Source organism: Eucyclogobius newberryi, unplaced genomic scaffold (genome assembly GCF_026437365.1).
Source record: "Eucyclogobius newberryi isolate DKJ021-1_F unplaced genomic scaffold, fEucNew1.0.hap1 SCAF_21, whole genome shotgun sequence".
Taxonomy (NCBI): domain Eukaryota; kingdom Metazoa; phylum Chordata; class Actinopteri; order Gobiiformes; family Gobiidae; genus Eucyclogobius; species Eucyclogobius newberryi.
In genome coordinates this window covers 26020932-26035666 of record NW_027315846.1, presented here as the reverse complement: position 1 = coordinate 26035666, position 14735 = coordinate 26020932, and the positions used below count along the sequence as shown (strand labels likewise).

Here is a 14735-nt window from a genome sequence, read left to right as displayed (position 1 = left end):
ACATGACCCTGGTTAACTCTAAAACTGAGGAAGTTAAGGCAGCAGAAGGAGGCAGCGCACAGGACGGGTGATAGAGTGCTACAAAAATGCAAAGTATGTATTTAGCAGGGAGGTGTTGAGAGCTAGATCTCAGTACAATACACGTCGGAAGTAGCAGTTTTCAAACAACAACCCAGCCTCTGTGTGGAGCAGGCTCTGGCTTCTCACCAATTAGAAGCCTAGAACCCCCCCTTCCGCAGACAACAGAAAACAGGCCCAGCAACTCTGCACCTTCTATTCTAGATTTGACACCCCCTCCCCCAATGTGACCAACTCTGCCAACCCAACCCCGGTCCCCACCACCACCCCGACCACTCTCACAGTTCAGGAATAGGAGGTAAGCAGACTATTTCGGAAATCTAAACCCCGAAAAACTGCTTGGCCTGCTTCAAGTCGTCCATCATTGTCCCTGTCCCCAAGATGCTGACGTCTGTAGTCATGAAGTCATTTGATCGCCTGGTCCTCCCCCACCTCAAGTCCTTCACCTCCCCCCTGCCGGACTCCCTGCAGTTTGCCTACAGAGCCAACAGGTCTGTGGACGACGCCATCAACCTGGCACTCCACTTCATCTTGCAGAATCTGTACTCCCTGGGAACCTATGCCAAGATCCTGTTTGTGGACTTCAGCTCTGCATTCAACACCCTCCTCCCCGCTCTGCTCCAGGACAGGCTCTCCCAGCTCAACGTGCCGGACTCCACCTGCAGGTGGATCATGGATTTCCTGACAGATCGGAGGCTGTGCGTGCGGCTGGGGAAGAATGTCTCAAGACACTTGGACTATCAGCACAGGAGCTCCACAGGGCTGCGTACTTTCTCCCCTGCTCTTCTCCCTGTATACAAACTGCTGCACCTCCAGCCATGATTCCGTAAAACTGATCCAAGTTTGCAGACGACATCACCCTCATCGGGCTTATCATGGACGGCCCAGTCTGTCTACAGGAGGGAGGTGAACCGGCTGGTGTCCTGGTGCAGCGGTAACAACCTGGAGTTCAACGCCCAGAAGACAGTGGAGATGATCGTGGACTTCAGAAAAGTCACAGCCCCCCTCATTATCACAAACTCCCCCATGACCACCGTGGACTCCCTCCGCTTTCTCGGCACCACCATCACCCCGGACCTCAAGTGGGAGCCAACCATCAGCTCCCTTATCAAGAAGGCCCAGGAGAGGATGTACTTCCTGCGGCAGCTGAGGAAAGCGTGGGTGCCAGCGGAGATGATGGTATCATTGAGTCCATCCTCACCTCCTCCATCACCCTGTGGTACACTGGAGCCACAGCCAGGGACAAACTGGGACTACAGCGCATTCTGCGCTCTATTGAGAAGGTAATCGGCTGCTGACTTCTATCACACGGGGCACCACAGTTTGCCTGTGCACGGTGGGTTCATACACAGGCCGCAGATGTACAAGATTTTGGTCAGAGTTACCCAGGGGAGGGAGGGGAGGATGAAGAGTAAGCCTCCTTGGTGCAAAGAACAAGTCCAATGTTTTCTTGTCTCTTGTAACACTAACTTTAAAGCTTATTTATCAAGTATGAGTATTTATAAGGCTGAGTATGAGCAAGGAGAATAATATGTGACTGTCAGAAGTGATTAAGTTCGGCCACAGGAGCTTGTGGGGAATGGGGGGGGGGGGGGGGGGGGGGGGGGGAGTAATAACACAGGAGGACGTTACAGTATAAATTGTATTAATATAAATAAATATAAACAAATATTCAAAACAACAAAAAAGTTTCCAGCAAAGTTCAGTTCCTTTGGGTTCTTAAGTTCAGTTTGTAGGATTTAAAAAAATATATATATTCCGAGTGAAAAGCAAAAAATATTCCAAGTTAGGGTGTCCGTATCCGGGGAAAAAACAAAGAGTGATCCTACCAGATTTACAGTTCACTTGGGTCGCTCGCCACCTCTTGCAGAGGATAAAAATCAGGGGGTGTCAGGGGGGAAAAAAACCTGACCTATAAAACAGAGGTCTAGCAAAAAAATCCACCATAATATACATATAACACACACACATATATACATATATAATTACAATCAATAACAATGTTTGACCATTATCTTAAATATTCAATTCGAGTTGATTAAAAAAGTAAAGTTAATTAAATGTAGTTCATTCATGGCAAATCAAATTCAGCTTCATTCACATTTCTTAATGTTCATTCATAAATCATGTTGCGCAACAATCAATCAATCTAAACAACGGGGAAAGTTTGCCGCGAAAAACGCGGAAGTAAATTTGCCGCGGTAAACGCGGAAGTAACTAAAACATCAAATATCTAAACAACAACGAAAGTAAATACATTTTTAACAAAGCGGTTCAATTTGGTGTATATGTAATTCACTCACCATTGAGTCTTGGAATGATCTATAAACGATTCGGTTAGTTGCGAGACGTTTTCTACAGTTCACAACCAGACGTTTTAGTCCACAGCCGGAGCAGGAAGCGGAAATGGCTTGGTGGTTCGGCCATTTTTATACTAGTGCCCCTTGTGGTTGGGCCAATGAAAATGTATGAGGGGGCAATGTCAATCATTGAGAACCGAATTTGAGACATGGGTTACAGGGTCCCCCCCTGACCTCATGTACGTCCCTGTACATGGGCTGGACTGACAGCTGTCAGATGGATGGCCAGGAGAGTGTCGATAACCAATATCCTCCTCAGGCACGGCAATTGAAAACACTTTTCCAACTCCATCAAATAGTGATTGTATGCTTTTCAGGATTGGATGGCCCAGATGGCTGTAGTGTAGTCTGTCTGGTGGGCGTCTTGCTCTTGTTGAGCTTCTTTTTGGTTGTTCCGGGGTGAATGTTTCAGACTCGGGACCAGAAGGTAGGGTCTGCACTGAATGTGGTGAGTCAGGTTCAGAGACAGAGTCAGCAATTGAGTCATCACTTTCAGGGTCTGGAGGGTTTGTTTCAGGATCTATTGGTTCTTGCTGAATATCAGTGCAGTGTTCAACTTGGCCAAGAATTTCTGTTTCAGTGTCTGATGAATGTTCTGGCAGTTCTGATATTGGATCTTGAATTTCAGGAAAAAACATTTCGGTAGGAATGTTCAAGGTAGTTATAAATCGTGTAGGCTCTGAGTAAGGTAAGTTGTACCAATTGGTTGGCAGTATTTCTTCATCGGATAGTGGTTCGTCTTCAGCAATTTCAGTGACTGTCGTTAGGTGTACTGGCGGTTTTACTGTTCTTTTGGCATGTGATGGCTGGACTTGAGATGTGACATCCACAAGGCAAAAGTAGGTCTCGATGGAGTGTTCTTAATGGTTTGTCTGCGTGTTCAAGTCGTACGGTGTATACAGGTAAATTTGTAGCCTTCTTCACCACGACATATGGTTCCGATTCCCATTTGTCTGCAATTTTGTGTTTTCCTCTAAGTCTGACGTTCCGGACGAGAACTCGATCTCCCACTTCAAGTTCAGATGCAATGACTTTTTGGTCGAAGCGTCTCTTATTCTTCAGCATACTTTTACTTGCATTCTCTGAAGCCAATTGGTAACTTTTTTACAGATGTAATTTTAGCTTCTGAACATATTCAGAGTGATTCAGACTGGATTTGGACACAGGCAGGCCAAATATTAGATCTATTGGGAGTCGTGGTTGGCGACCAAACATTAGTTCATATGGGGTGTCCCAGTAGTGTCGTTTTTAGTGCAATTGTAAGCATGAACAAGTAGTTTTACAAAGTCTTTCCAATGGGTTTTTTCCTGTTCTGCCAGAGTACCAAGCATGTCCAGTAATGTTCTGTTAAATCTTTCGACGGGTTTCCTCTTGGGTGATATGGTGTAGTTCTTATTTTGTGAATGCCAGCCAGTGAACAGAGTTCTTTTATTGTTCGTGATTCAAAATCTGGTCCTTGATCGCTGTGAATTTTCTGTGGAATCCCATAGTACACAAAGAAATTTTCCCAGGGACTTTTGGCTAGAGTTCTCGCCTTCTGATTCGGAGTTGGTATGGCAAGGGCGTATTTAGTAAAATGATCCGTTATGACCAGAATGTCTTTGATTTTGCTTTTATCAGGTTCCAATGTCAGAAAATCAATACAAACTAGTTCAAGTGGTTGGGAAGTTCTGAAATCCACCAGTGGTGCAGCCTTTTCTGGCAGTGTTTTGCGTTTTATGCATCTCTCACATGTCTTCACCTTGGTCTGTACATCGTTGGCCATCCGTGGCCAATAGAAGCGGTTCCGGACCAGATCCAAGGTACGTTCAATGCCCATGTGGCCCATTTGATCATGTAGGCTGAACAAAACATACGCACGACATTCATGGGGAAGCACAAGCTGATGTTGGAGCTGGTTGCCAAGTTGCCTTCTCCGTACGAGGACGTTGTTATGGAGCTCCAAACGATTTAGGTCCCGTAATAGGAGCGGCAGCTCTGGCAGTTGTTCCCTCAAGGAAGGTGGTGGTGATTCGCCAGTCTCCAATTGTGCTATCACGTGTCTGAGAATAGGATCCGCGCGTTGCTTGTCAGCTATGTCAGATGTGCTCAAGTGAGGATCCAAAGAGGAAGTAAACTGCTCATCAGCAGTGAAACTATCTGGAAGGCTGTCAGTGGACATAGACAAGGAATGAACGAGAGCATAATCAGGAGCACTACAGATTAGTTGTCTGTCAGAAAGAGCTTGTACAGTATGTTGATCAATTGTTATGACGTTGGGGCATTCGAGATGTTGCTCAGCAAATCTGAGAATTCTGTCCTGTTCTTTTTGTGACATTAGGTCATTTGAGAGTTTTCCATGGGGTCTGCGTGGAAGTCCGTCTGCATCAGCATTTTGCTTTCCAGCCCGGTAGGTGATCTTGAAGAAATATGTTGATAGAGCAGATAACCAGCGGTAGCTTGTGGCATCCAGTTTTGCTGAAGTGAGGAAATAAGTTAAAGGATTGCTGTCAGTCACAACAGTGAAAGAGGTACCATACAGGTAATCACTGAATTTTTCAGTGACAGCCCATTTGAGAGCCAGAAACTCCAGCTTGTGGGCTGGGTATCTTGACTCACTCCGGGACAACCCCCTACTGGCATAGGCAATCACCCTTTTTTCTCCTTTCTGCTCTTGGTACAGTACAGCACCGAGCCCGATGGAACTGGCGTCAGTGTGTAACAGGTAGGGCTTCCTTGGGTCAGCGAAAGCAAGAACTGGGGCAGAGGTTAATTTTTCCTTAATTTTTTCAAATGCTTCTTGGCACGCAGATGTCCAACGGCCTCCAAATGGTTCTTTCGGATTAAGGTAGTTATCTGGCTTGATCAAGGCCTTCAGTTTCTTTTGGGACGGTGGATATCCAGAGGTAAGTTCATGAAGTGGCTTCACAATGTTTGAGTAGCCTTGCACAAATCTTCTGTAATAACCAGAAAATCCCAGAAATAATCGGAGTTCTTTTAAGTTCTCAGGAATTGGCCATGATTGCAAGGCTTCAGTTTTCTGCGGATCAGTTTCAACACCGTTTCGGGACACAACATGGCCGAGGTAACGGACAGAGGTTTGGAAAAATATGCATTTTTCGACAGAGAGTTTAAGTCCAAAGTCTTTCAGCCGGTTTAGGACTTTCATAAGTCGTTCCTCATGTTGCTCCAAGGTTGGTGCAAAAACGTTGAGGTCGTCAATAAACACCAGTACCTCATTGAGATTCATCTCCCCCACGCATTTTTCCATTAAGCGTTGAAATGTAGATGGAGCATTGGTGACCCCTTGAGGCATCCGATTGAATTCCCAAAATTCTAGTGGGCAGACAAAAGCAGTTTTATCCTTGTCCTTTTCATCCATTTCGATTTGATAATATCCGGACTTTAGGTCCAAAACAGAAAACCATTGAGATCCTGTGAGTGCTGTGAATGTGTCTTCAAGCTTGGGAAGAGCGTAGGCATCCTTTATGGTTTGTAGGTTAAGTTTTCAGTAGTCAATGCAGAGTCTGACGCTGCCATTCTTCTTTCTCACGACTACTATCGGTGAGGCAAAAGGTGACTCAGAATCAGGAGTAATAAGAGAATCAGACAATTCTTGAAGATGTTTTCTCACAGCATCAATATCTTGAGGATGTATGGGTCGAGGTCTCTGTTTGAATGGCGTTGAATCAAGCAGCTTTATTTGATGTTTTACTCTGTTGGTTCTACCAAAGTCTAAATCATGTCTTGCAAAAACATCCGGGATACTATAAAGTTTTTTGATTATTCTGTTCTTCTATTCAGGAGTGAGAGGAGAGTTTTCAAAGTTGTAGTCAAACTGTGGCTTTGGCAAAGAGTTACACATCGATTCTGAACCGGTCTGTGCAGCACAGGAAATTGATTGAAATGCACTGATCTCTGCAAGCATGGCACGAGGAGGTAGAGTTACATCGTGGTCGGATTCGTTAGTGACTGGGAATGGCAGGAAAATTGGATTCTGGCTTGAGAAATCAACAAGACAGGACTGGATCATCAACCCGCCAGGCAATTGAAATGAGGTAGGATGTTCAATCATGACGGATTTTTCTGCTTGTAACGAATGTGAGATCACGATGCCATCTAGAAGCATGGTCTGTCCAGCCGGAATAGTTTTTAGAGTTGTGCTGTGGAGTTTCACAATTCCATGATGCTCTTCTCTTTTTAATTTATGTCTGTTTTCAAGTATTTTCAGGACAGCACGATAACCATAGGGAACTGTGTTGAAGTCAGGACTTTGCTCATGGTGGACTGTGTAGACAATGCCCAGCGTATTGGTTCCAATCAGGACAAATGACTGATGGGTTTTAAAGTCAGGCACTACCAGAGCCAACGTGGCGACGTCTATTGGAGTACCCAGGAAGTCGGGAGGAAAAGTGATGTTGAGATTGATGTAGCCCAGATAAGGTACTGCTTGTCCGTTTGTTCCTTCAACTTCAAGAAGGTCGTCCAGAGGTCTGAGTTGATGGTCTGATAGATGAGCGTTGTAAACTGATTCAGGAATGGTGGTAACTTGTGAGCCAGTATCCAGCAGACAATTGATTGGTGCATTTTGGATGATAACTTGAGTAGTACATTTGGTACCGATTAGTCCCCTTGGTAATGTGTTGAAAGGTTGTCGAGTTTCATGTTTGGGACACCAAGATGAGGCAGCCTCCGCTTGTCCCGCAGAAGAGACTGATCCTAGTTTAAATGGCTTTGATTGTTGTTCTGCTCCCATTGTGCCTGTTTTTGTTGTAATCGTAATTTCTTTTGCTGTACCAGTGTAGGATTAGCTGGTTGGTTGCATGTACTAGCAATGTGGCCATCTTCTCCACACTTGAAACAGAATCCGGGTCTTGGTCTTGCATTCTGGCTTTGGCTTCCGCCTGGTGATTGGAAAGAATGTGCTTTGCTGCGATTGGTGTTTTTCGAAGTCGGGGTGGTTTGAGCGAGGAGTGCTGACATTTGTTGCTGCAGTTTCTTCATTTGCTGTTTTAACTCATTGATTGAAGCAGAGTCTGTATCAGCATGGCTACAGGGACATGTGCTTTGAGCATGAAGAGTTGCTCGCTGCTTGATGGAACTTATGTGTTTCCTCATCAAGCTCTCCTTTACTTGTTGCCTGTCCTCTTCAGTTCTTAGAAGGAGGAGCAGTTCCGCAAAAGATGGAGGATTCTCCCTCTTTTGTTCAAGTTGCAACTTGCTAATAATTACATTGTCACAGCACCCTCTGCAGAATTGTTTCAGCAATTGTTTGTCGATGTCAGTTGCAGCAACTCCACCTTGTTTGACAACCGTGTTCAGGGTCAGCAGCAGACGTTGAAGATAACTTGAAGGTTTTTCACCGTGATCTTGAAATGTGTTTAGAAATTGTGCAAATAATTCTTCTCCATCCTGCACAGTGGAGTAAGCAGAGTCCAACACTTGTAGATAGATGGATGGCAATGTGTCAGGTTTCAGGCCCTTTATTACATCAGCAGCGGGTGACAAGAGGCTTTCGGACATTTTTCTGGTCACATGTAGCGGCGGTAAATTCACATCAGCTAACAACAGTTCAATGTGAGATCGCCAGCTTTCATAATCCGTTTCATTTGATGGTTTAGGCACCCTGCCGGAAAAGGGACGAAGTCTTAAGGTGGGTATCGAGTGTGATGTGATCTCTTCGGTTCTCACGATGTGCTCCACAACCATTTTTTGAATTTGGGGTGGATTTAGTTCAGATGGGGAGAGTATTCGGTGCGGAATTTGGTGCTCAGGTAAGGAACGGCTTGAATGTTGTGACGGTACTTGTGGTTGCGATGTTATTGCAGTTGGCGCTCCCTGCTGGCCAGGCATGAGAGGAACTGTTTCCACAATTTGCACTGAGTCATCTCCTCCGCCTGATGCCTCCACACTCTCCAAATGTTTGAAGCACTTTTTTCAAATCTGTGTCCGCTCCGTCTTGCAAGATGTCTTAGTTCATTTATGTAATTAGGGAGAAAAGCCTCTGCTCCGACTGGGACTGTGTCTTCAATTAACGTAACGCAAAATTTGAGATTAGGTTCTGTCTCAGAAACATGCGTATACGGCAATATTTTCTTTAGCTCTAACAAAGCTAAGTCATTTTTATACTCAATGATCAGGTTTTTATAAAACAGATAATCTGCATCGTCAACAAATACTACTTTAAATTGACCATACTGTTTCAGTACATCAAATATTTCATCGTCTTTAGCTGTGTGAGTAACACCAGAAACAGTAACACAATTCATCATGTTCAACCCTGATTTTTCAAAGAAACCCATAATATAAATTGGACAAAACAAAATATATATACTGATTCACTGTGTATTAACACTTTCATTCACCAACACAGGCTCCTGGCTAGCTCGCAACGTGTAACACTAACTTAAAAGCTTATTTATCAAGTATGAGTATTTATAAGGCTATAAGAGTATGAGCAAGGAGAATAATACGCATGTGACTGTCAGAAGTGATTAAGTTCGGCCACAGGAGCTTGTGGGGAATGGGGGGGGGAAGTAATAACACAGGAGGACGTTACAGTATAAATTGTATTAATATAAATAAATATAAACAAATATTCAAAACAACAAAAAGGTTTCCAGCAAAGTTCAGTTCCTTTGGGTTCTTAAGTTCAGTTTGTAGGATTTAAAAAAAAAGTGAATATATATTCCGAGTGAAAAGCAAAAAATATTCCAACTTAGGGTGTCCGTATCCGGGGAAAAAACAAAGAGTGATCCTACCAGATTCACAGTTCACTTGGGTCGCTCGCCACCTCTTGCAGAGGATAAAAATCAGGGGGTGTCAGGGGGGAAAAAAACCTGACCTATAAAACAGAGGTCTAGTAAAAAAATCCACCATAATATACATATAACACACACACATATATACATATACATATATAATTACAATCAATAACAATGTTTGACCATTATCTTAAATATTCAATTCGAGTTGATTAAAAAAGTAAAGTTAATTAAATGTAGTTCATTCATGGCAAATCAAATTCAGCTTCATTCACATTTCTTAATGTTCATTCATAAATCATGTTGCGCAACAATCAATCAATCCAAACAACGGGGAGAGTTTGCTGCAAAAAACGCGGAAGTAAATTTGCCGCGGTAAACGCGGAAGTAACTAAAACATCAAATATCTAAACAACAACGAAAATAAATACATTTTTAACAAAGCGGTTCAATTTGGTGTATATGTAATTCACTCACCATTGAGTCTTGGAATGATCTACAGTTCACATCCAGACGTTTCAGTCCACAGCCGGAGCAGGAAGCGGAAATGGCTTGGTGGTTCGGCCATTTTTATACTAGCGCCCCTTGTGTTTGGGCCAATGGAAATGTATGAGGGGGCAATGTCAATCATTGAGAACCGAATTTGAGACATGGGTTACACTCTGGTAGGGCAGGTAACATACTGGGTGTATGTTGGCAGAACAGATGAGGGAGAAGCGCGATTGAAGTCACCAGAGACAAGGAAGAGAGCCTGTGGGTGTAGGGTCTGTAACCTGCTGGTGCAGGAGAGCAGTGTTTCACAAGCATTGTCTGCATTAGCAGAGGGGGCCACATACACTGCTATCACAATCTCATATGAGAACTTCCGGGGCAGATAATATGGCCTCATCCCAACAGCCAACAGTTCAATGTCTTTGTTACACAGCTGCTCTTTCACTGTACAGTGTCCAGGTTTGCACCACTTCTCATGCCACACAGCCAGGCAGCCTCCTTTATTCTTCCTGCTCTCCCTCGTTCTGTCCGCACACAGCGCAAAGTGATAATGGAGTCTGGCATTTCTGGGGTTAATCACTGTCAGATAGAATAAGGGGGGAACCAAAGTTTAGTTCCGTGTTTCTGGACGGCCCTCTTTTACTGTTACTATTCAAGCTAACTATTCAGCAGCACCACATATTGTGTGCGTAATTACTATAAAAGTGAGTATTTGTTTGTGTTAATGTTTATCAATTGTATATTGTTGATGTTTATCCTTATCTTTGATAGTTCATGCACTGTATTCAGCTAAACTGCCGCGATTCCTTACTTACCCCTGTTTTCGCCGTCAACTAGCTTGTTCTAAAAATAGCTCCGTCATCGGCGCATATGTAGGTTACTAATGTAACCCGAGTTCTATACCGCATATACTGTGCAATGTAGATGTTTTGTAATGTGACTAATTCATGTTTACTGTCTTTCTGTTCCCAGACCACACACATATTACAAATTAAAGGACATTCTCAATTTAATCCAGTTTCCCCTGATTCTCTAACCGGAATCAACGGCCCATACTGTCCGCTCCAATCAGCGTTATTTCCCCTTGGCTAATGTGGATATTTCTACAATCACGTCTCCGTAAAAAGCATGACGCTGCTGTCCCTGTACTCTCGCTGGGACCGCGTGTGTCCCACCAGTTACGCTGTCTTGTTCTGGAAAGATTTTACGTTTCCTGTGACGATGGCAGGGAGAACAGGTCTGAAGCATCTCTGAGTTTGCGTCCCGCACGCCGGCCTCTACGTGTCTTGCGAAGCACCCCAGCTGCGAAGCACCTCCGCTGGAATCTCGTGTCGTCCCGGGGAAAACCACCACGCTCCGAAGCTCCAATAGCCCCCAGGCCGGGGGGATTGTATAAATGATTGTACACACATTCCAGAAAGTATTTACAAAATTACAATAAATAGAGCAAAAAAATATTTGAAAAGAGGGAGAGGGTTGCAATGAACAGCCAGCTCTCACCAGCACCGGAACTTTAAGGTAAAGTTAGGATAAGTTAAGGTGTAGGTTTAGGTTTAGATTATGATAGATATACCAGAACTTGGATGTGTTTAATTGAACTTGCATCTCTAAAGTCTAATTGCTCAGAGTAAATTAGTTTTTGACGTGCAGGTAGAGTGGTCTGACTAATTCTCTGGAGAAACAAGACAAAATCGTATCGAGAGCATAGTTGGAATTACTTGTGCATGTAAATGTAGAGACAGTTTAGTGAGCGGACAAATGTGTGCCCTGCAGCTTTATTTAATGTGCTTTTCATTGTTGTGTCATGTAAATGCCTCTGCTGGCCTTTGTGTTACTGTATATCCTTGCATCAACCTGAAAAGATAACTAATAACAAAAGATTCAATATTATCTTGAATCTGTTTTCCCAGAAAATCTCACAACATCTGTTTAATATTAACTCCTTTGGTGTATATGATTTAAAAAACTAAAAACAAAACAGCGTTATATTTGAATTCAAGTTATTTCTTTTTGGGACATTTGCATCTTCTCAAAGCCATAATCCTCATCAAATGTAATAGAGCAAACGTACGCTGCATTCAAATGACTTAGTCATTAAAGATTCCTGCGGCTAAACAAGATCGGACAAAATATGATGGACATGTCCATTAAAATGAGACAACAGAACAGTATCGCCAATCAAAGAAAAAACTAAAGTATGTCTCCAAGGAGAGTGACATTTAACAGAATTGCCATGCACTATTAGCAGCAAAGTTTACGCCAAACTCATTAAATATGAAAAAGTTTGAACGAACACAAGATGCCTAAAGGAGCAGCTGTGTCAACTAAGTCACCGACACTAGAACTCAGACCTTTGAGGAGGTGCACAGATTGTTCTTCCAAAATAACCTCAAAACAAAACACAATAAGAAACAGTATCACATTATGAAGCCGTCACAAGTAAGAAGTTATTTTAAAAAGAGCAAGGCTGCAGTAGGTCAACGGTAGTGTACGGTTACACCAGAGGGTCAAAAATGTATTCCTCCCCGTCGGGGAATTGAACCCCGGTCTCCCGCGTGACAGGCGGGGATACTCACCACTATACTAACGAGGAAGGTGCCCTAAACCACTACGCTCACACAAAGTCAAAGTGAAAGTAAACTGAGAGGAAGTAGAGACTGAGTGTATTTTATTGCTTAAAACAGGTCATTGGCTGTAAAAGACAGTCGAAATGTGACTATAGAACATAGAAGATGTTACTTTATAATACCTACACCTTAATTAGCCTAACTATAGCATGGAAAAAGATTTAATACTTTAACTCTTTAATCAAGCGGTTACAGGGTTTGACATGTTCTTATTAATAATGCATTATAAATAGTTTACTAAGGAACTTAATTTTAAAGCATTCCCATTAAGGTTATTTAAATGGTAGTTTTTATAAATCAAAAAGAAAAGTGTTTATATTGTAACTTGTCTCAGCATGCCACTGTTAAGTTTACAGCATGACTTTGTGTAAAATCATGTAAGCACTTTTGCATTTTAATATCCCTATGAGTTGGTAATTTGGTTTATGTTCAATTTAGAGAAAAAAATGCTGAAATTATAGAATTTTGTTTTATTATTTCAAAAGTAAACTTGTTTCAGTTGACTTCTACAGATATTAAAATGAAACTTAAAGATAAATATCTACCTAATGAAACAAGAATTTACGTTATGATAAAAACACCAATAAGCATTTATAAACATAAATGAATCATAGTCTAATTGAGAACCAACAATGAACCATGGCAAGGAAATACTTAAGAAGTTAAATTAATACTATTTTACAAACTATGAACTAATATTTAGTGTTAAAAAAGGACCATAGCAGGTCTACAGGGATCAAGATGAGGGAAAATCATTATCACATGGTTAAAGGTGAATATAAATCCATGCAGCATAATGTCTTCTTAATGATCAGTTTATTATTAGGTTTGTTAATAACTCATATTTAGAAGTTCTAAAGGTATGTTTTAATATAAAGGGTTACCAAAATAGACGTTTTTGAGGCACCGACATAACGGCTAGGAGCTATTAACACTTGATATAGCATCTCTCCTGGAACAAAACGGGGCATACCCTGAAAGCAAATAATATCCAGAGGACAAAACAAAAGATGCACGTGAAATTGGAAACAATGTGTGCATCTTCAGTGAATTTGCGAGTGGTCAAGCCAGATGATGTATAATGGCCAACGCGAAAGTCCTAACCCTCATTTCACGCAGCGGAGAAATGAGCCATACTGTCCTATTATATGGCCATAAATCACGTTTGGTGGACGGCTGACAGCTTTTTATCAGATCTAACCTTTTCAAGCTCCCATTAAGAGCGCTAACATTTTCAGCTCTGACACACTGTGCGGTTTACGGAGCCCTCAGCTGATTTACTCGCCAGGGTTGGGAGTTCTGGGGTCTGTTGTCATTGGCAGGAATTTTAATGAGAAAATGGAGACGACAACACTTGGATTGTGAGTTAAGTGTTTGGCTGCATATGCATGGTGTTAATACAGCGAGGAGACAAGTGACGCGTAGAAGGAGGGAGAGGAAAATGTACCAAACCAGTAAGACAGGTTCTCAAAGGTTTTCACGGGGTTTAGACTTGCAATTTCTTATTCTTAGTGATGCAAGTCGATTAATCACAATTCGTCAATTATTTATATAATGATGATAACTGATTTTTGTCATTGAATAATCATTATCTGGACTTTACGTGGACTCCAAATGTGCATGTGCTGAGAGAAGAGGTTTTATGACTCGGACAATGCAAAAACACATTTAGAAGACACTGGAAACGGTGTGTTTTGGTTGATTCACCCTTCTTTGTCTGTACATTTACTCTAACAGGAGGATCTCAAGCTTCATCTCTGTGAAATTTTGCAAAACCTTAATATTTACAGGGTTTTCGCAATCTAATGAACAAATGTATTCATTGAAAGAATGATCATTACATTTATGGATTAGCAAAATTATTGTTGGTTTCAGTCCTATTACAACTTTCTGATGCAACGTTAGCTGTAAACAAGATAGTAAGTCACTTTATAAATCGTAATAACATATGTATTACCCCGTGAAACATTCAGCCACTGTAGCTACAGCGAAGGTTATTCATAAAACATGATGTTAGCATTAGTTAGCACCTGATGCAAGCAGACAACATTTGAGAGACGACTTAAATATTAACTATTAAACTATAAAATAAACTAACAGTGAATACACAGCAGAATAAATATTGACAAAATATACTGAGGATTGTCTTCAATACGAAATCATTCCTTATCAATATTAGAATTGATGTTTTGTCAAACGGTAAACAATCAATGAGTAGCAGTATCACAGTACAGGCTGAGAAATAGATTTTCAAAGTTAGGGGCCAGGGGGGCCCCTACCTAAAAAAGTTAGGGGCCCCCCAGCAATTTCAGGGGCCCACAAGCGCGCGCGGCATCATAAGAACAAGATACATTTGTTGTTTTAAACCTGGTTATTAGCATGTAAAACAATTTAAAGTACTTTTATATTTTATTTGATATGAAGGAAGAGCACAA

General features: G+C 42.1%; 1 protein-coding gene and 1 non-coding gene across 2 annotated transcripts in view; both read right to left on the bottom strand.

Moving 5' to 3' along the window:
• The window catches only part of cdin1 (CDAN1 interacting nuclease 1), a 164988-nt gene that overhangs the window by 55790 nt on the left and 94463 nt on the right, over positions 1-14735 (bottom strand). The window lies entirely within an intron of this gene.
• trnad-guc (transfer RNA aspartic acid (anticodon GUC)) lies at positions 12195-12266 on the bottom strand. Its single transcript has one exon. It is a non-coding gene; the product is annotated as a tRNA-Asp (tRNA).